Consider the following 21,223-nt stretch of genomic DNA (forward strand, 5'->3'; position numbering starts at 1 on the left):
CTGATCACGTATTAAGGAATCACATAGTTCACGAAAATGACATGTGACAGCCAAACCTCTCAAAGCGGCCACATATGACATTATGGGGGTCATTGCAGGGCCGGGGACCGCAGAAGCACCGCATGGCATGGGCAGTGCAGGGGCCCCCTAACTGGGCCCCACAAAGATTTTCACTGTCTGCTCAGCAGACAGTGAAAATCGCGATGGGTCCCACTGCACCCGTCGCACCCCTGCAACTCCGCCGGCTCCATTCGGAGCCGGCATCCTTGTTGCAGGGGCTTTCCCGCTGGGCCAGCGGGCGGGCTTTTGGCGGTCGCCCGCCGGCCCAGCGGGAAAGCCAGAATGGCCGCCGCGGTCTCCTGACCGCAGAGCGGTCATTCGGCGGTAACCGCGTGGCAGGCGGCGACCGCCGCCCGCCGCGGTCAGAATGACCGCCTATGTCCTCATCCTGACCCTGAACACGGGAAAATAATTTATGGCATTTAAATACTATACTCAACTTGGGAGTAAAATGTTTTTCCAACATTTGCAATGACATCTCATAAACATTCGAAGGTTGACCAACACCATCACTCAAAGGTATTTCAGGTAAGTCATCATAAATTCTTCTCCCTTCCGCTCCTAGATGATGAAGTAATATCGCTTGTTTTCTTATGGGACTATACCTATCCCCTCCTATGGCCAATAAATAAGTGGAAAATATGTTTTTCCATCTCTTCCACGCTTTAGTTGGTTCACCTGGCACAGGAAGAAAACATGGTGGTGAAGACATGTTCTGTTCAGCCATCCTGTAAGAAATGTAAAATAACGAACTACAAAAATTTACTAAAATAACAATCTAAATTAAGAAACTAAAATAACAATTTAAAGCAAGAAATTAAAATAATAACAACTCTATTGAAATGCTTTAACAGTACTTTTTTTTTCTTTCTTTTCTTCCTCCTCTGTCCTTCACGTAGTCCTTCTTTACTTTCTATACTTCAGACAGCAGGAAACAGGTTCACTCTGGCAAGAGGAAGTCGAGTTCACTTTGCCACGCCCACACCCGAAGTCGTCAGAAGAACTTCTTTAGCTGGCAGATCAAGTAGATCTGTAAAAGGTAAGCTCCGTTTCAGGATCTCTGCTTGGATTCGGAGATCGCTCTGCAGTTGTGCGCTTGTTCTCAGTTTTGCGCACAACACGCGCTTATTCTCAGTCTCGTGCACAACATGCACTTGTTCTCAGTCTGTTGGACAACACACGCACAGAACGAAAGGCAATCGCCAGGTAACGGCACGTGGAGCTCGATTATACTTAAACACTGCACTCGGGCATAGACCGCTGCTTTCATTAATATTAGTTAAATATTAATATTACTTGCCGTTTACTCAAATTGTTCTTTGATGCGATATCGTCGATTTCAGTCTTTTTCTCCACTTAGTTTACGCGTCGTTCGGTTATTTCTGTCCATAACCAGGGGTTGGGAGTTATGATGTATCACTCTGCCCCCTGCGCAGAGTATCGCTCGTCGGCAAATTATGTAGTAACCACACGGAAATAGTTGATGCTGATTATTCTTTATTCCAGTAAATAACAACACGTACATCCAGCATAACTACCAGCTGCTTCCTCGACCAGCTCCCTCCTCCAGACTCACCATTCTACCAGCCCCCTCCTAGAACCTTTATCCCCATAATATTCTTTCCCTCTTAACATTCTTTGCCACTAGTGAACATGACCCTACAATAATGCTTCATTAATTGTAGGAACAGAACAGAATGTGTAAGTTGTTCTCACTATTCCTTGATGGTTAGAGCAGCCACTTCAAGTGGTGTGTCTTTTATGTCTGGTGTTCATTTGGTACGCAATTCTGTTACATCAGTGCAATCATGGCCAAATTCTTCATTATCTTCATCATTGTTTGGAGTTAGCATCAGTGTTAAAGGATTCAAAGTATTGCACCTTCTGATTGAAATGTTCTCAGCGGCCAATATTGTTTGCTCATATTATGTCAGGAGGCTGTTTGTGAAGTGTGGAGTTTGTGTGTCAGTCAGCAAAATCTTAACTGAATGAGGAACTAATACAATAATTGTGTATCACATCACAATCTCCTTACTCTGCCTTATTACCAGGTGAAAATCTGCTATGGATTTCAGACAACCATCAAGAGCTGTGGCTAGTGAATCTACTGTAGCAGAGAAGTAAGTGACAGGCCGCTTTATGTCATCATGCTTCTGGACTAGGACTGGGAGTGCGCACCCTTCTCTTTTGTGACAATACTAAAAGGAATCTTTATCATAATATGGCATTCCTAGAGCTGGTGGTCTGCAGAGTTTGTCTCTGAGTTTCAGGAAGGCACGCATTCATTTGTCATTAGAGAACCAGATCCACTATGTCACTATGAGTAACCCTTTCTAAGGGCTCTGCAACAAGAGAAACATGTAGAATCCACTCACAACAGTAGCCAACCATTCCCAAAAAATGGGTAGCCATAAGAAACACTTTCAGGATTGCAGAAAGTTGTTCTTTTGACACTTTTCTTGCTTTGCGCCTTTTTCATTGTGATGGTTACGTTTAGGTTGAGTTGTATAAAGTGCGTGAATGCCCAATGGTGTCTTGATGCCGGTGAACTGTTAGAAACAGAAATAGGTAATTAGACAAGTTTTGTTTGAAAAAACCCAGGTTTAAGCCCTTTCCTCAAGAGGATCAAGTTGGACTGGGTTTTAAGTGCATGGGTAGCTTTTTCCACGCTTTTTCAGTGGACAGTAAAAAGCTCTGGCCTCCCCAAAGAACTTTTTTTAAACTTGGAACCCTTACATTCTTAGTAAAAGAAGAGTCTAGAATTCTGTTGGAACCTTGTATTCAAGTACTCTAGCCCTCTGACATGCAGTGTTTTATAAGACATAGTAAGGAGCAGATTTATGAAAAGTGCAGCGCCACTTTCATTGTACCCCTTAGCAGCCCCCTAACAGCACCATATCTGCGCCATATTTAAAATACAGTGCACCATGGCGGTAGTCAGAGGTACTAGCATCATAATAATTTACGCCAGTCCAGCGCTTTGCAGGATTAGCGTCAACATTTTTTACTCTAATCCTACAAAGCACCCAGAGGCCTATTGAAACCAATGGAAGCCTCCTTTTGACACCTGCTCGGAGCAGGCGTTAAAAGTGCCAAAAAAAAGGCGCAAGGAAATCTCTTAGATTTCCTTGCACCATTTTGTGGGCCACCCTAACGGGGGAATGCCCCCTTTGCATACATTATACCTTGTGCAGGCATAATGCGGCTCAAAGGGTTACAAAGTTGCACAATGCATGCATTGCGTCACTTTGTAAATATGGCACAGCATTTTTGGCCTTCCTTTGCCACATTAGCATAAAAAAATGATGCTAATGTGGCATTAGAATGGTGCACGTCCCTCTTAAATCTGGGCCTAAAAGCTTTAAAAAAAGTGATTTGTTTTTTTAATGGCAGTCGGTGACCAAGGTAGATCACTTCTCTCAAACAGTACTGAAGTTATGTAGGTGGAACTTTATATTGGTGCAGGAGCACAATTGTATCCAACTTGCAGTCTTCTTTTGTGTTTGAAGCAACCATCAGGTAATCTATGATCTCCACCAGGGCTGAGTTACAGTGCAGCTGCAGATTTTCCAATTTTTCCATTAGGATCTGAGTAAGGATTGAGGGGCTCTCTGTATGCCATTGTGGGATATGACACATATATTGATATCTTCATGAAGAGGAACAGAGTAGAATGCTTGGCACAATTTAAAGACTGTTTACCATTCAGCATTCTCAGGAATCTAAAATAAAACTCAGCAGGGTTTGCTACCACCAGACAACATGGAACTGCAATTTTATTTAAGTTTCTAAGATCTTGGAAAACCCTCTTGGGTTTATAATGCCCATCAAAAGAGTTCCAAGGACTACAAACCATCTTGCCTAGAATTCCCTGCTCTATCATCTTCCCAGTGGCAGGCTTCATTCTCCATTCTTTTGAAAGATTATAATGACATGTTTGAGGGCAAATTGGTTTTATTATTTGAAAGTTTATAGTGACATGATTGAGGGCACATTGGTTTTATTGTGTCTTCAATGGTTCTGTACTGATTAATAATCCTGTTCTTTACCTGTGAAATATCACACCTCTTCTTTAATTGTGTGTCTTAACCCAAGAGACAGGTCATCTTTTATAAGAACTGAGAATCACTGAACTTTTGGCTCTTGCAGTTTTATTTGAATTGAAAATCCTCATTTTGAGTTTGAATTGAGGTCTTATCTGGTGTGCAATAAATCATATAATTCACCCTGGAAAGCAAATCCCTTCTTAACAAATTAATAGGACTTGCATCATACATATGAATTGGTGATCACTTTCGTTAGAACCAATCTTTTCAGGGGCATTTTATGAAACTTGATTTGTATTCTATTTTTCACTGATTCCTACAACTTTCCTACAACATGGTCTTCTTTTTCTGAGATGGGTAGGTTTGGAACCTCCATTGAGTGAACCATGGAGTGGGTAGCTCTAGTATCAATCAGAAATGATATAGGGTGGCTTTTCACCTCAAATTCTACATATGGGCCTCTTTTTTATACCACTAGGACAGCTCCAAACATGCAAACGTCCTACCATCATTGTGAATTAATTGCATTATGTGTAAACTGAGGAAAGTCACTTTTTATGATCAAAGGATTGTGCTGTATATCTCATAATGAGGGATTTTTGGCCAGATGTACTAAAATGCAATTTTGCTTTTCCTAAATAGTGACTTCATAAAAAACACTATTTAGGAAATGGAAAATGCTATGTAAACTGACACCAATTTTCTAATAACGATTTCCACAAAGTAGGAATCGCTATTAGAAAATTGCAAATAAGGAATCCCATTGCATTTGTGTAAATGGTCCCGTTTTGCATTCCCAAACAGTGATCAGGAAATCACTATTTGGTAAATGCAAAACCAAGGATGGCAAAGGGCAAAAGTCCCCCGCTTGGTGCACCCCAAAAATAGTGGTGCACATGTAGAGCCCACATATTCCCAAGGGGCATGTGTGTGGTCTATTGCAATTAAAAAAACATTTTGGGGTGCTTTTTTTAAACTGCACATGGTTACTGTTAGAAATGGGATCACTAGTTGGCTGAGGTATACACCCTTGTCCAAGTAGGGACCACAATCATAGTCAGGGTAAGTCGCACACAATCCAAATGATCCTGTGCCCACCCTCTGGTAGCTTGGCACTGAGCAGTCAGGCTTAACTTAGAAGGCAATGTGTAAAGTATTTGTTCAATAAATCAATGAATAAACAGTGAAAACACCACAAAAGTACACCACACAGTTTTAGAAAAATATACGATATTCATCTGAATGAATTAAGGTCAAAACTATGAAGAGTTGATAAGTACAAGTTGAAATATCACTTTCGTAATGATAAGAAGAGTCTTTGGTCTTTAAAAAGCAACAAGTGTCTCTTGCAAGAAAAAAGTACCTGGTATGTGTTAAAATTACTTGCACCGAGACCACAGAGGAGGGAATGCGAAGAAAACAAAGGGTGTGCGTTGGATTTCCAGATGCACGCAGACAATGCGTCTATTATTTTCCACCCGGCAAGGACTTTGCATTCTTCCCAAGTAGTCTCTGCTGCCAGTTGTCTAAAACGCGTTATATATTGTAGAACAATCTGGGTTACTTGCTCGATATCACATAAAGCTTCCTCAGCAGATGACTCCAATCCTGGGCGTGCAAATATTTGTTTAAAGGCAGCGACAAAAGCTGAATAATCAAGCACAGGATCATTGGAAGCTACCAAAGGAGTGGCCCAGGCCAAAGCAGGACCAGACAGGGCACTAAATAAATATCCCACTTTAGTTTTATCTTGCGCAAATTGGGACAGTCGTAATGCAAAATAGACTCTCAGAGCATCAAGGAATTCATGCAACTTGTTGGGATTTCCTGAAAAACGTAGCGTATTAGCTGAGACAGTGGGAACATCCTTTGTTCTGGAAACCGAAGCTTGTCGTAAAGCCGCATTTTCATTTTGTAATTGTTGCAGTTCCTGGGCCTGTTGTTGGATGCTTATGAGTAGCGACCGGTTGGTTTCTGCAGCAGCCGTCAATGTATTCTCCATACTGCTTGACGAAAAGTGGTTCTCTGGGCAGTGCAATCTGTCACAGAGCACTCATCGCTTACGACTCAGGCCAACTAGAACTGTAGAGTTGTCTTGATCCTTGTAGGTTCTGCCTTGAGCAAGGTAAGTGCGGCCCTTTCTGGTAGCCACGGTGCTGCTGACAAAGGGACATTAAAAGGCAGTCCGTGCCGTCCAGAATGAGTCCCAGAGGAAAAAACCTCAAAAGGAAAAACCTCTATGGCTGGAACTCTCTGGAACAGAGAATAAGCACAAAAAGGTAAGTATTCCAATAAAAAGAAACAAAATACTGAAAGACACTGGAACAGGTGAGGGAAAAGGCTGGAGGAAAAACAACTGGAGCATGATCACCACCAAAGGAAGTGTTGCAGCGCAAGGAGAGCAAGAATCCCACTCATTATATACCCTAAAACAGGAAGTGACAGGAATTAAAAGGATACCATGTTGGATTGGGAAAGGACCACAGGAGAACATAGATGAAGACACCATTTTAGAAAAGGATCCTAATGCATGCAGGGAAAGAGGTAGAAGAAAGGCATGCTGGGAGAAAGAAGAACATGACTCCTATTTGTAAAAATGAAGGAAAGAAGAAAAGGAGAAAGAAGAGAAAAGAAGACAAAGAAAAGAACAGGTAACACCAGGTAAGTAAGGGGGTGGTGTGGGTGCCTACTACTAATTTTGAGAGAGTGCCGTGCCCTGAACTCCCCGAGGCCAGATACCTAATCTAGGGCCTCGTGCAAGATAATTTTGGAAAAAAGGGACGCGGCACGCCCTGCGGCCAAGAAAATGAACCGCAGCTCTACCTGCGTCCCGACCCAAACTTTCTACTTGGGCTGCGGCGGGCCGCGGTGCAACAGATGTGTGCAGGTGGGACTGAGCATCCTGTGTTTTGTGGTTGTCTGGGTAAAATGCGCAAGGAAGCTGTCAACCAGCCCAGACATGGATTGGAGGCAGGCTATAAGGCACAGAAGGATTTAAGTGCAGAGAAATGTTCACTTTCTAAAAGTAGCATTTCAAAAATAATAATATAAAATCGAACCCCACCAATAAGTAGGATTTTGTATTACCTTTCTGGCCATACTAAATATGACCTGTTTACCTCTTTCTGATCAGAATCTACCACTCAAAGAGTTTATGAGCGTAGCCTAAATGTTAGCCTATGAAAGGAGCAGTCCTTCCAGCAGTGGAACATGAATTTAGGATCTTTCCTCTACCAGGAGATATATAACACACAGATATATATCCTGCCTTCTACCCACACACCACCCTGCCCTCTGGGTTACCTAGGGCCTTACATAGGGGTGGCTTATATGTAGAAAAAGGAGAGTTTGCGGCTTGGCAAAGGGTTACTTATGTGGGTGGCACAATCAGTGCTGCAGGCCCACTAGTAGCATTTAGTTTACAGGCCCTGGGCACATGCTGTGCACTTTACTAGGGACTTACAGGTAAATTAAATATGTCAATTGGGTGTGAGCTAATGTTACCATGTTTTAAGGGAGAGATCATATGCACTTCAGCAGTGGTTAGCAGTGGTAAAGTGTGCAGAGTCCTAAAACCAGCAAAAACGAGGTCAGAAAAAGAGAAGGAGGAAGGCAAAATGTTTGGGGATGACCCTGCAGAGAGGCCATTTCCAACAGTTAATATTGATTTCAAGTCAATGGTAATTGCATTTCCTAAATGCCCACATCAATCATACCCTGGAAAATATCTCCAAACTCAATTTTCAAATTTCCAGTACTATTTCTCTCCCTTCTGGTTCAGGTGCATCAGGTTGTGCTGCAGAAGCAACAGCCTCAACAACTTGGACAGCTGTATGAACAGCATCTGTAGCAATAATCTCACGAGGACCAGGTGTAGCTAGTCTCCATGTACTGTCAGGCGGTACACTCGGCACAGCTATTTTATGCTTGGATGTGCTTGGTTGTCCTGCACACATATCATGTGCTGGTCGTCCCTGTGCCTGTGTGTTATTAGTGTAGGGAGGAAATCTTCAATCTAATAAATCATTTAAGAAATTATCTACCTCATCTGAATCATATTGTTCGTCTTTTTTTGCTTCTTTTTTTCAGATTCATTAAATTTTCTTCTTGACTGTCTCACTAATTATTGCAGGGAATATATGCACACCCATTATTGTATCTTTCTCTGCTTGCTCCACATCGCTTCTAACTATTGGCTTACTTTCTCATTCTCCTTCTTTCTTTCTAAATGGCCACTCAATTCCATTCATTTAATGCCTCAAATTGTGTAGGTCTTGGTTGTGACTTTCTTTTACACATCATATATCTCAGGTAGTTCCGCTTTCTGACATTAAAGCTACCCTCCAAAGGAAGTTGCATGTTTTTGTCACCAGATGTTATCTTGTTCCAGTCTTTTAACCAGATACACATATTAAAACTGACGTCTTCAATCATTTTACATTCAGGGGAACTTTCAAGAGAAATCTTTATACCTTCCATAAAATAAACCTTAGGAACACACGGCCTTTTCAAACCAGCACCCATCTCTCCTATCTAATTATATAAATATTGCACAAAATACAAAAGCACTCAGCCAATAGCAGCATGGCTATGACAAAGGCCATTCAATCAGTGCACAACCTACATCTGCGACTGACCAGTGAAAACGTGACTTGTGGTGACTCCTTACCAATCTCTGTAGACTCTCAAGTGACAATTAACCAATTGCAGTGCAACTTCTTTGTGAATTAAATCACCACAAACACCCTCAGCTACAACAAACCATCACACAAACAAAATCAGTCTTGTCTACTCATTCTAAATAAGAGGAAGAAAGATTAAAGCCTATCTCACTAGATAAAGAAGAACCAGTATCATCATTGCACTGCTAATTAGGGGTGAAACTCACGTTATTTGCAGTAGCATAACAATGCAAAATTAGAGGAAAATTACATGAGGAGTGTAAACATGCACTTAGCTCTCAGCCAAAGTTGACCAGAGGATGCATTTTGCACCATCAAAATAGCACTAAATGCAGAACACAAGCAGTAACCACTATCAGTCTGTGTCTGTGATCTTGCAGTGGACATCTTTCCTCCATATTACTCTAAATTATGTGAGTGGATGTCATCACGTCATTTTCAATAATCTTGCATCAAAGAGTAACATGAAATTACGAGAACTACTCTGATTGCTACAGCATAATTACAATTTTACCCCAAGCTACTGTTAATCATAGCAGAGCAGATTCTCAACCATGAGTAATCTACCTCTGATTAACTTCTTCACTCCTGTGCACCCAAGAATAAACAAACACATACCTAATTCTGGTTGGAACATATACAACTCAAAAGTACTTATAATTTTCAGAAAAAACCCTATCACAGTGTGTAGGTGGTGCCTCACAAAACACACCACTACTTTGTAGAGAAGTTCAACATTGTATCTCAAGATCTTGGATTTCAACAAATCTGATTACCTTATCCAAGAACATATAAATCCAAATTTTTCACTGGAAACACATCAGCCCCTTCTCACTTAGATGGACAAATGGGGCAAATAATGAGGGCCAGAATCACAAAGGTAAACGTACACGTTTGTATAAGGTTACTATTTTGTGATAGTCATAAACCCCCATTTTAATTTTGCTACTAGTAATTTTATGGCTGTGAAGACTCTGCAGTTGGGGTGGAGAACTCAGCACATAAAGATAGGAAAGGCCTATCTTTTTGTGTGTGCCATAAAGACAAGATTCAAAATAGCATTTCAAATGCAGGCAATCTATAAGGACTGCCTCAAAAAGGGAGCTCAAGATCAGTAAATTAGAAAAACCATGAGGTTTATTAAAATGCTAAGGTGGAATACAGAAGACAAAAATATATTGTGAGCCTCAATAATTCAGTCTTTAGACAAATAAATCAATTGCCATAAAAATATTCCATTTAAAATAAATGCAGCAATGAGGAAAATGTAAAAAATAGATAAAGTTCAGAATGTGCAGTAAATCGAAAGAAAATAGGGCGGCATCCTTAATAGAAACTAAAAAAGTCTAGCTCACACCCAAATTGTGAAGGCCTTTTATAAATAATTACCAACATAGAAAGCAATGGAACTCTCACATTCAGCATGGGGTGAGAAAATGTATCAATACAAAAGCATATCATAGATAAGCATGATAAAACTTCATATAATACCACCATTGTAGCACTATCCTCCTAGATGAATAATTATGAACCCCATCTGACCTAATGTCATAGGACATATCAGAACAAACCTGGTTACATAGACAATGGAAAGACTCATAGATGAAAGGCCTACAGTGAGAGAGCAGGAAAAGTACTGAACAGCTTTCTCCGGAGTTCTTCGAGAATAACTTGTCATTAAAAAAACGAACAGTGCACATTTTGCTGGGTGCATTGTCAATGAGAAATATAAACATACAGTAAATATTATGACGCAGCAGCTATGATAATTCAAAATGGAGTTGAGGCCTTGTTAACCCTTTCTCTGCCACAGATGTAATGGTTACGTCCGGTGGCGCGGCGCTGAGGCGCCATAGGCGTAACCTTTACGTCCTGGTATAGGTCCTCGGGGGAAGCGCTGGCAAGGCTGAAAGGGGAATCACTTCCCCTCCCTTCCCTGACCACCTCAATAACGTCTGATGATGTCAGCGCGCCAACGTGCGCTAACCTCATCAGACGTCAACTTCCGTCACGCTAGAAGCAATGCTTCCAGCGCGACCCGAGGAGAAACTTGGAGAAACTGATTAGTTTCTCCTCAGTAAGGGGGCCAGAGAGGCAGAGAGGCATGAAAAGGGAAGGAAAGGCTTTTCCTTCCCTTTTCATGTCTCTCTGTGCATTCCTGCAGCATGATCGCATAGCGATCGTGATGCAGGAAGGCACTAGATACCAGGTATTTTTTTTTTTTTTTAATTCAACTACAAGAGGGAAGCGGCCCATTGGGCAAGGGCCGCTCCCCAAGGGGGGTGTTTTATTTAAGGCCATTTGTGCCCCCTATGGGGGCAGATTGGCCTATATTAATAAGGCCAGTCTTCCCACAGGGGGGGCAGAAGCCACTAGACACCAGGGATTTCTTTTTTGTTTTTATTTATATTGATGAGGGGGGCGAACCCTTAGGCAAGGGTTGCTCCCCAGGGGGCAATATTTTTATTAGGCCTTTTCTGCCCCCCTGAGGGTAGATCGGCCTATATTAATTAGGCCGATCTGCCCCCGGGGGGGCAGAAGCCTTTAGGCACCAGGGATGTTTTAAAAAAAAAATTATATTGATAAGGGGTGTGACTCCTTAGGCAAGGGTTGCTCCCCCGGTGGCAATTTCTTTACTAGGCCTTTTCTGACCCCCTGGGGCAGATTGGTCTATATTAATTAGGCCGATTTGTCCCTGAGGGGGGCAGAAGCCACTAGACACCAGGGATTTTTAAATTTTTTATTTATATTGATAAGGGGAGCGACCCCTTAGGCAAGGGTTGCTCCCAGGTGGAGGGGGGAAATTGTTTTTAGGCCATTTCTGCTCCCCTTGGAGCCTATTTCTATTAGGCCGATCTGTCCCCGGGGGGGGCAGAAACCATTTAGGCACCAGGGATTGGTGTGTGTGTATGTGTGTGTTTTGTTTGGGGGGGGCAGCCCCTTGGGCAAGGGTCGCTCCTCATGGGGGCACATTACTGTTGGCCATATCTGCCCCCCTTGGGAGCAGATCAGCCTAATTTTGCAAGGCTCATCTGCCCCTACCGGGGGCAGAAAGCCAACTAGAGACCACAGAAGATTTTTTTTTTCAAAATAAGAGGGTGGGAGTATGCCATACCCCCACCCCAAATAATTGGGGCCAAAGTTGTCCTGCCCACCAGTGGGCAGATGGGGCAATTACCCACGATCCACACCCGGGTGGGGCAGAAAGTCTAATAGTTGCCAGGGAATTAAAAAATATATATATATAGTGTGGTGGTGGCTACCAACCAGTATGGGCATGGTTATGTCCCAACCCAACTGAAGGAGATAACAGTCTTTTCTCCCCCCCCCGCACACTAAAACATCTTATCCCATGGCAAGCAAGAGGGCATTTGATTATTTGGGGTTTTGGTTTTACATTTGGGCCATGAGAGCTTGGCTAACTCTCAAAATGGTCCCACTCGGAATGGTGAGGGCTGCATTTTTTGGACTTTGGGACGCTGCCATGTAGAAAAATCCACAAGACCTAGACACATCTGAAAACTAAACATCTGGGTGAGTTCAGGGTGGTGTGCCTCACATGCACACCGCATCATTCTCTTACCCACAATGCCCTGCAAACCTCCAACTTTGCTGGAAATCACACATTTTTTCCACATTTTTGTGATGGAACCTTCCAGAATCTGAAGGAATCCACCAAATTCCAATCACCCAGCATTGTCTCCTCTATACCGATAAAAATTCTGCCCCACTTGCCAGCCTAAAAATGTTTTTTTCAAACTGCCAATGCCGCTTTGGTTCTCCCTCAATTTCAACATGTTTTCGGGTCTTCCCCGTTTCAGGCACTTGGTCCACCTACACAAGTGAGGTATCATTTTTACTGGGAAACTGAGGGGAACGTTGGGTGGTAGGAAATTTGTCCCAGTATGGTGATACCACACAGAAATGTGGGAAAAATTTGATTTTTAAGCTAAATTTGAGGTTTGCTGAGGATTCTGGGTAAGAAAACATTGGGGGATCCACGCAAGTCACACCTAATGGATTCCCTTGTGTGTCTAATTTTCAGAAATGTTTGGGTTTGGTAGGTTTCCATAGATGGCTGCTGAGCCCAGGACCACAAATGCAGTTCACCCCCTCCTCCAAAAACTGGTAGTTTAGTATTTGATAATTTTGATGTGTCCACATAGTGTTCTGGGGCATTTCCTTTCGTGGGCACTAGGTTTACTCACACAAATGAGGTACCATTTTTATCGGGAGACTTGGGGAAATGCTGGGTGGAAGGAAATTTGTGGCTCCTCTCAGATTCCAGAACTTTCTGTCACCGAAATGTGATGAAAAAGTGTTTTTTTGGCCAAATGTTGAGGTTTGCAAAGGTTTCTGGGTAACAGAAGCTGGAGAGAGCCCCACAAGTCACCCCATCTTGGATTCCCTTAGGTGTCTAGCTTTAAAAAATGCACAGGTTTGATAGGTTTCCCTAGGTGCCGGCTGAGCTAGAGGCCAAAATCAACAGCTAGGCACTTCACAAAAAACATGTCAGATTTCAATTAAAAAATTAGATTTGCCCATGTTGCGTTTCCTGTAGTGAGCATTAGGCCTACCCATGCAAGTGAGGTACCATTTTTATTGGGAGTCTTGGAGGAACACAGAATAGCAAAACAAGTGTTATTGCCCCTTGTCTTTCTCTACATTTGTTCCTTCCAAATGTAAGACAGTGTGTAAAAAAGATGTCTATTTGAGAAATGCCCTGTAATTCACATGCTAGTATGGGCACCCCAGAATTCAGAGATGTGCAAATAACCACTGCTTCTCAACACCGTATCTTGTGCCCATTTCATAAATACAAAGGTTTTCTTGATACCTAGTTCTCACTCTTTATATTTCAGCAAATGAATTGCTGTATACCCGGTATAGAATGAAAACCCATTGCAAGGTGCAGCTTATTTATTGGCTCTGGGTATCAGGGTTCTTGATAAACCTACAAGCCCTATATATACCCTTAACCAGAAGAGTCCAGCAGATGTAACAGTATATTGCTTTCCAAAATCTGACATTGCAGGAAAAAGTTACAGAGTAAAACGTTGAGAAAAATGGCTGTTTTTTTTTCACCTCAATTTCAATATTATTTTATTTCAGCTGTTATTTTCTGTAGGAAAACCTTGTAGAATCTACACAAATTACCCCTTGCTGAATGAAGAATGTTGTCTACTTTTCATAAATGTTTAGCATTCTGGGATCCAGCATTGGTTTCACACCCATTTCTGTCACTAATTGGAAGGAGGCTGAAAGCATCAAAAATAGTAAAAATGGGGTATGTCCCAGGAAAGTGCCAAAATTGTGTTGAAAAATTGGGTTTTCTGATTCAGTTCTGCCTGTTCCTGAAGGCTGGGAAGCTGGTAATTTTACCACCACAAACCCTTTGTTGATGCCATTTTCAAGGAAAAAACCACAAGCCTTCTTCTGCAGCCCTTTTTCCCATTTTGTTTAAAAAAACTAAATTTTTGCTGTATTTTGGCTAATTTCTTGGTCTCCTTCATGGGAACCCACAAAGTCTGGGTATCTCTAGAATTCCTAGGATGTTGGGAGAAAGGACACAAATTTGGCATGGGTAGCAAAATGTTATGAGGGCCTAAGCATGAAGTGCCCCAAATAGTCCAAAAAAGGCTTGGCACCTGAGGGGTAAAGGCCTGGCAGCAAAGGGATTAATACTTGAGGTTAGCAGGGCCAGGAAAACCCCGTTCTGCACTTCACAACATTATGGTTTCAATAACAACAGATTCATGTTAATATGTAATTATGACTTGAATAAGAAAAAGCTCCATCAAATCTGATGCACACGGAGAACGCTTGCCGCACTAAGGGACTATTGAGCAATTTCCCTTCCCGGAACCACTGTGATTTGCATAGCATACCCAGATAGGGAAAATCAGTGGCAGTCGCACTGCCATGAATACTTTGAGTGAATGTCACTCTGACTTGTCAGACCAGTGGCTGATCAGCTGTCAAATCAAAGGTTTTGTTGGTAAAGTCAGCTGAGGCTATGTCAGTGTAAACCCAGCATTTCCCTGACTTAAACACAGTGGAGAAACCGCACATTTGGCCTGGCAAGATTACCACAGATTTATGGTGATGCTTCCACCTGTCCAAACCCTCAAAGATCCCTTCTAAAACCATGTTAATTCATCTATAGTCAGACACAGACACTATTATCCCTGCATCACAATAGGTCAACATGTTTCAGCCTTTATCATGGCTCTGTAACAGGTCCCAGCCTTTCTTCAGGACCCAAAATCTTATTTTCCTAACTCCTATTCCAAACTCATCTTCATTCAACAGTGTGCCTGTTGATAGATAAATAAAGATGATTTTGGAATAGGAGTTAGGAAACTAGAGTTCTAGGTCTTGAAGTACAGGGCTATAATAAAGACTGAAACATGTTGTTGATTCAGATATAGGGATAATAGGCAGTCCCATATATCACCATAGTTTTTAATCATACCTTAAATCTATCCTTAATAAAGGGAAATCCTTGGGCTAGACCATAGGGATTTGTATATTCACCAGATCCTGGTTCCATGGACACCCACCACTGAAAGCACTCCTCACAAGAACAGGGATCCCATTCACCAATAGAATGTTCTCTGGTGAATGAGGAATGGCCAATGATGAAGCATAACACCCAGGTGTGTGAGGCTGCACATGTCAATTTTTTGAGAATCCATTGGTCCTACACATATTGGGAGACACACTATGGCTCAAAGGAGCTCCCAGATAAAAGGTAATTCCCTACGAGTGAGTTCCTTTGTCTCTTTGAGACTAGTCACATTTGTTTGTTGGTTTTCATATATTTACATTGACATTTTTGCATCACAGTATTGTTGTGCTGGTATTTTGACATATAGCATGGGACTCTATCCATTCAATTGTGCAGAACTCATGTCTGCCATCTGAATAGCACATTAATGAAAGGTGGGCTAGCTGTTTGGAGCTGCTTGTCAGCCTTTCACTTTGAAAGGGGGTCAGGGATCCCCTTGCAGGTGGGTTCAGTGAGTGACTTCCATTGTTTGCAGGGTATGCCTGGGGGGGCCTTGGACCCCTGTCCCTCTTTACAAGGGGCTCCCTTGGGGGTTGCACTCACTGTGCCATACCTCTAGGTGCACACAGTCAGTGCACTTCCTTAAGCTTCTGTGCCAATTTTATAATATGACATATCGACAAATGAAAGTATTTCCTCAATTTATTTGGGGTCACACCCCATGCATATGGGGACACACTCCTTTGGGATTGCATCAGTGCAGATTTAGCACTGACACGATCCACATTACTGAAGGGCCAAAGACAGATCTGTGACCCCTTCTGTGATATCATAATGCCTACGATGTGGGTGCAAACAACTGTTGCACTCCCAGGGCACTTTGTATAATATTGCCCCAAATGTGAATACCAAAAGACCAAAATATTTGGGTTTCTTAACAATTATAAAAGTCACAAAGTATACCCACAACAAAATGCAAATGTTCTTCATTCATATGTTTTTATTCACCAAATAATGATTATTTTTAGAAATTTGAAGCTGACATGTTTTATCCAAAACATCAAGTTTTTGTCAGATCTACAAAATAATAGTAACAGTGTGTAGAAACAAAGTTCCATATAATCACAATTATGCCCCAGTATATACACTGATTATCAAAAGACAATAAAATCAAAGCTTGTTTTATTTTTGGAGGCTAAAGGCTAACCAAAAGTGTTCACATTAATTGCAGCCTCTAGTTTGAGTTCACATTTATAACTCAGGTTTTCATAAAGCCATACCTATGTGGTGTATGTTATTAGTAGCTGAAGGGCTATGGCAGACGAGCTGCCAAAAGCAAGTAGTAAAAAGAGGGCCAAAGTGGTAAAACTGTATATTCATCTTAAGTCTCCCAAAGAGGTGAGCAATTAACACAAAAAATAGGAATATGACCCTGATATGTAATATATTACCTGTTATTGCAGCAGAAACAGTATGATTTCATAGGGATCCTGTTAGACCATCTTATTTCTCCCTACATGACAACAAACACACACACATACACAAACAAATACATGTATGCTGGCTGGAAGAAAGATATAGAAAGCAGAAGTCATTTCTAGACGTCACCATCATTTCTCAAGCATCCAGAATTTCATTTTACATTTATTGTTTTATATTCTACATTTATTTCTCAAATTTCCATAAACACGTTCTACTTGTTACCTTCGAAGAAAAGTGTGGCATAAACTGTAAGTCCTTTTCGAATCTCTCCTACTAGATAGCACATGCACTGTATGTTGTGAGACATTTTGTTAGCTTACAGTGGCCTTGAAGCCTGACCATTGTTTATCATTGGTTGGCTTCATTGTTGTTATGTACATAGTAGTTCTGTGTGTACTTGGGGAATTAGAATGTGTGCACGCACATAATAGAATTAGAATGTCGGGGTTGGGAGACCTTTGGTTGAGAGGAGATGGAGGAGACGGAGCTTGGTGAAGTCGGGGCTGTATTGATGTTACCTGTATTAATAAACAAACTTGAAAGAAGAATTGGAGCGTTTTTGTAACAAACTTGGTGACGATTTGTGCAAGCAGCAGCCCTGACACTGGAACCCATCTGTACAAGCCTAAACACACCGTATTTCGAGGGAGGAACTTCGACAGCACCACGCAGTACTAGTGACAAGTGTATGACGAATATTGCATCTATATTGTGAGTTTACTTATTTTGTGATTAAAAACAAGGAAATTTGATAATATTTGTATGCACCGTACTGTTATGCTCCTCTCGCGGGCATGCTATGTACTTCTTTGAATTGCATCCGTCAAACATCATGCACGTCAGTTATGTCAGCGTGCAGCCATTTTAAGAACTGGAATGTTAACCGCGTTTGCCGCGCACATCAACCATACACATACCTCGTAGAGTCAACGACGTGTTATCACGTCGTGCAGCCATTTTAACTTTCGAAAATTGCAGATTCAAGCAATTTATATGCTGATAACCGATTTCCATATGCATACCTCATAGCAAAACGATGCATTATCACGTTGTGCAACCATTTTAACTTTCTAAATTGAAGATTAAAGGAATTTATAAGCCTATAACCGATTCCGGTTGTAGGATAAAAAAGGCTGCCTTTAAAGACAACTTGTGAATTTTGAATGCTACAATAAACTATTGAGTGTGCTAAATCATTACATTATTAATGGCTTCCAATGGTTCCCTAAACTTACCTCCTCCACAACCATTCCAATCAGTTGCAGGAGACAATGCTATTAAATGGCAAGAATGGAAAGAATATTTTCTAGATTTTATTGCCACATGTGATAAAAGAGACAAATTCACACCTGCCAAGAAAAAGAAAATTATTTTGCATTGTTTAGGTCCTCAAGGTTTAAAAATCTACAATCGTATAGAAAAAAAACAAGACTAGATGGTCAAGGTTTGCTTTTGCACAGGCAATTGAAGACCTGACAAATACTTTGCACCGACTGTATGCGTTGGAATCGATAGAAATACATTCTATCATAGAAAACAGTTGAAGGAAGAATCAGTTGAAGATTACGTGGCTGCATTAAAGAATTTAGCATTGACATGTTGTTTTGGGAATTTACATGATGAAATGTTTAGAGACCAAATTGTAATGCTTGCTGCGAATCCTTCTATACAAGATTGTCTTTGTGCTAAAGGAGAAGCATCATTATCACAAGTTGTGGAGGTAGTGAAAAAATCAGAGCTTACGGGCAGGTGTGCGAAAGCAGTGCTGCTTAAAGACAGAAAGGAGACTGAGGACAAAAAACAGATTAACAAAATTAAAGGTGGTAAGACAAATATAACAAGTTTGCGTGACAATAATTCACTCCAAGACAAGTCTGGCGCACAGCGGTTAAAGGAAAACAAAATATACAAATCCACTGTGAAATGTTATAGATGTGGTCATTCTGGCCATTATGCGAATGACAAGAAGTATCCAGCATGGAACCAAAAGTGCTCAGTATGTGGAATCATAGGTCATTTGGTGAAAGTTTGCAAAAAGAGGAAAGAAAAATCTATAAAATTACTAGAGGACTCAGACTCGGAATCTCCAGTTTCAGATGATAATGACTTGAATATGTGTGTGTTTAACATTAGAGATAAATCTAATTTAGAACATTCTCATACACCAAGGAAAAAACCTAAGTGTGACCTGTCTATAGAAGGAATGATGGTTACTGTTATTGCAGATTCCGGCTCACCATCTACTATTCTCAGCCAAGCATGGTGGCTTGATAAACTTGAACCAAAATTGTGAAACAAGTTGGAGTCTCCAGACATTTCTCCAAAAAGTTTTATGGGTGAACCTATAGACATATTAGGGTATAGAAAAGTGTGTTGTGTATTTAAAACCAGAGAAGCAGAGTGTAACCTATATGTTTCAAAGTCGGGACCATGAGTTTTAGGGTGGTGGGACCAAGGTAAACTAGGAATTATTCTGAATCATTATAGTTCTGAACCCGTTTCTGTGGTACAGGAAGATATTTGGATGGAAAAAAAGATCAAACTAAAGTATCCTACCGTATTTTCAGTTGAAATAGGATTGTTTACTGATTTCCAATATAGAATTGTATTGAAAGATGATGCTGTACCAGTTGCTCTTAAAGCTAGAAATATTCCCCTGGGAATTAGAACTGAAGTAAGCAAGGAGTTAGAGAAATTACTGCATACAGACATGATTGAACAGATTGAGGCATCTGATTAGGTTGCTCCCTTGGTTGTGGTGAGAAATACCAATGGCAAATTGAGGCTATGTGTAGATCTGAGAGATTTAAATAAGAATATACTGGTGGACCAATTTCCATTACCAAACATTAACGAGATGATGGCGCTCACAAAAGGTATGAATTGGTTCACCACGATTGACCTAACCTCAACTTACCATCAAGTGTTGTTACATCTGGATAGTCGCAGGCTCACTGCATTTATTACTCCATTTGGCTGCTACCAATTTGTAAGAGTAGCGTTTGGATTGGTGTCTGCAGCGGCCATGTTTTAAAGGTTAATTTTCTAATTATTTAAGGACATACAAAATGTCATGTTTTTTCAAGACAATATACTTGTTATGGGTAGATCAAAAATGGAACATGACGAGAAAGTGGAAAAGGTTTTGGAAATTCTCAATGAGAAAGGTCTCACAGCTGAATATTCCAAATGCAAAATTGCGAGAATTAAGGTTACATATTTGGGTCATAAGATAAGCGTAAAAGGATTTGAGCCTAAAACAGAGTTGGTGGAAGCCATAAGAGGGCACCAATTCCCACCAACAAGGATGATGTAAGGGCATTTTAAGGTTTAGCAGAATTTTGTGCTAAGTATGTACAAAATGTTGCTTGTAAAACATATCCCATCAGGCAATTATTAAAAAACAAAGTGGTATTTGAGTGGACGGAAGAGTGTCAAAAAGCTTTCAATATGATTAAAAATGATAGGGCACCAGCCTTTCAGAGATTTGATCCCATTTTGCAGTGTATTGTAACAAATGATGCAAGCAAGAAAGGTATAGGAGCTGTGCTCATGCAAGTAGACTCATGTGTATGCTTTTACCTCTCGTTCACTAACTGAAACTGAAGAAAGATACTCTGTTATTGAACGGGAAACTTTGGCGTGTGTTTGGGGTTTGGAGCATTTCAGACAATTAATTTGGGGTCTGAAACTAATTTTGCACAGTGATCAGAAACCACTAACGAAAATTCTCACGGTGAGTGGTTTGTTTAAAGCCTCACCACAAATAGCGCGTTTAACTATAAAACTTGTGGACTATAAATATAAAATACAATATGTTCCAGGGGTAAAAAACATTATTGCAGATTTCATAAGCAGATTACCGCTAAAGATACAGGGCTCTACTTTGGTTGAGACTGAAGCTGAGAGTGTAGCAGAAATTATGGAGGGTGTACATGGAATTTCATACGAAAAATGGTCAATAGCTATAAAGAAGGATCATGTTTATCAAAAGTACATTCTTTGACTTTGGAAGGTTGGCCTGGCAAGAATGAGCTGGAAGGGAATTTACACATATTTTGGAAACTAAAACATGAGCTGTCCTTAGAGAATAATGTGGTACTGCGTGGGGGCAAACTGGTTCCTCCAGAAATTCTTAGAAACAAATTGTTAGACATTTGCCATGAAGGGCATTTGGGAATTTCCAAAATGAAGAAATAGAGTAAAAGAGTTATATTTGTGGCCGTGGATTGATGTGGCCTTTGAAAGTGAGAGATTGTGTGATATGCAAAGAATCAGAAAGAATTTATTAACTTGTAAACCACCTCTGTGTCTGTTAATATGTCCTTATATGCCTTGGGACAGAGTAGGATTAGATGTTATACGACTGATTTATGAGAACGGGGTTGCCAAATATATCATGCTATTAACGGATCATTTTTCAAAGTGGCCAGAGATGAAAA

The 21,223-nt window shown here is 41.0% G+C and overlaps 1 long non-coding RNA gene across 3 annotated transcripts in view; it reads left to right on the plus strand.

The window, feature by feature from the left end:
- Positions 1–1,034: 1,034 nt before the first annotated feature.
- Positions 1,035–21,223, plus strand: part of LOC138284223 (uncharacterized) — a 120,611-nt gene continuing 100,422 nt past the window's right edge. For all 3 annotated transcript variants that reach the window (XR_011201363.1, XR_011201362.1, XR_011201364.1), the window contains exons 1-2: positions 1,035–1,099; positions 2,112–2,180. This is a non-coding gene — a long non-coding RNA (uncharacterized lncRNA). The remainder of the gene's footprint in view (positions 1,100–2,111; positions 2,181–21,223) is intronic.

The sequence above is a fragment of the Pleurodeles waltl genome, chromosome 3_1 (genome assembly GCF_031143425.1).
Source record: "Pleurodeles waltl isolate 20211129_DDA chromosome 3_1, aPleWal1.hap1.20221129, whole genome shotgun sequence".
NCBI classification, from domain to species: domain Eukaryota; kingdom Metazoa; phylum Chordata; class Amphibia; order Caudata; family Salamandridae; genus Pleurodeles; species Pleurodeles waltl.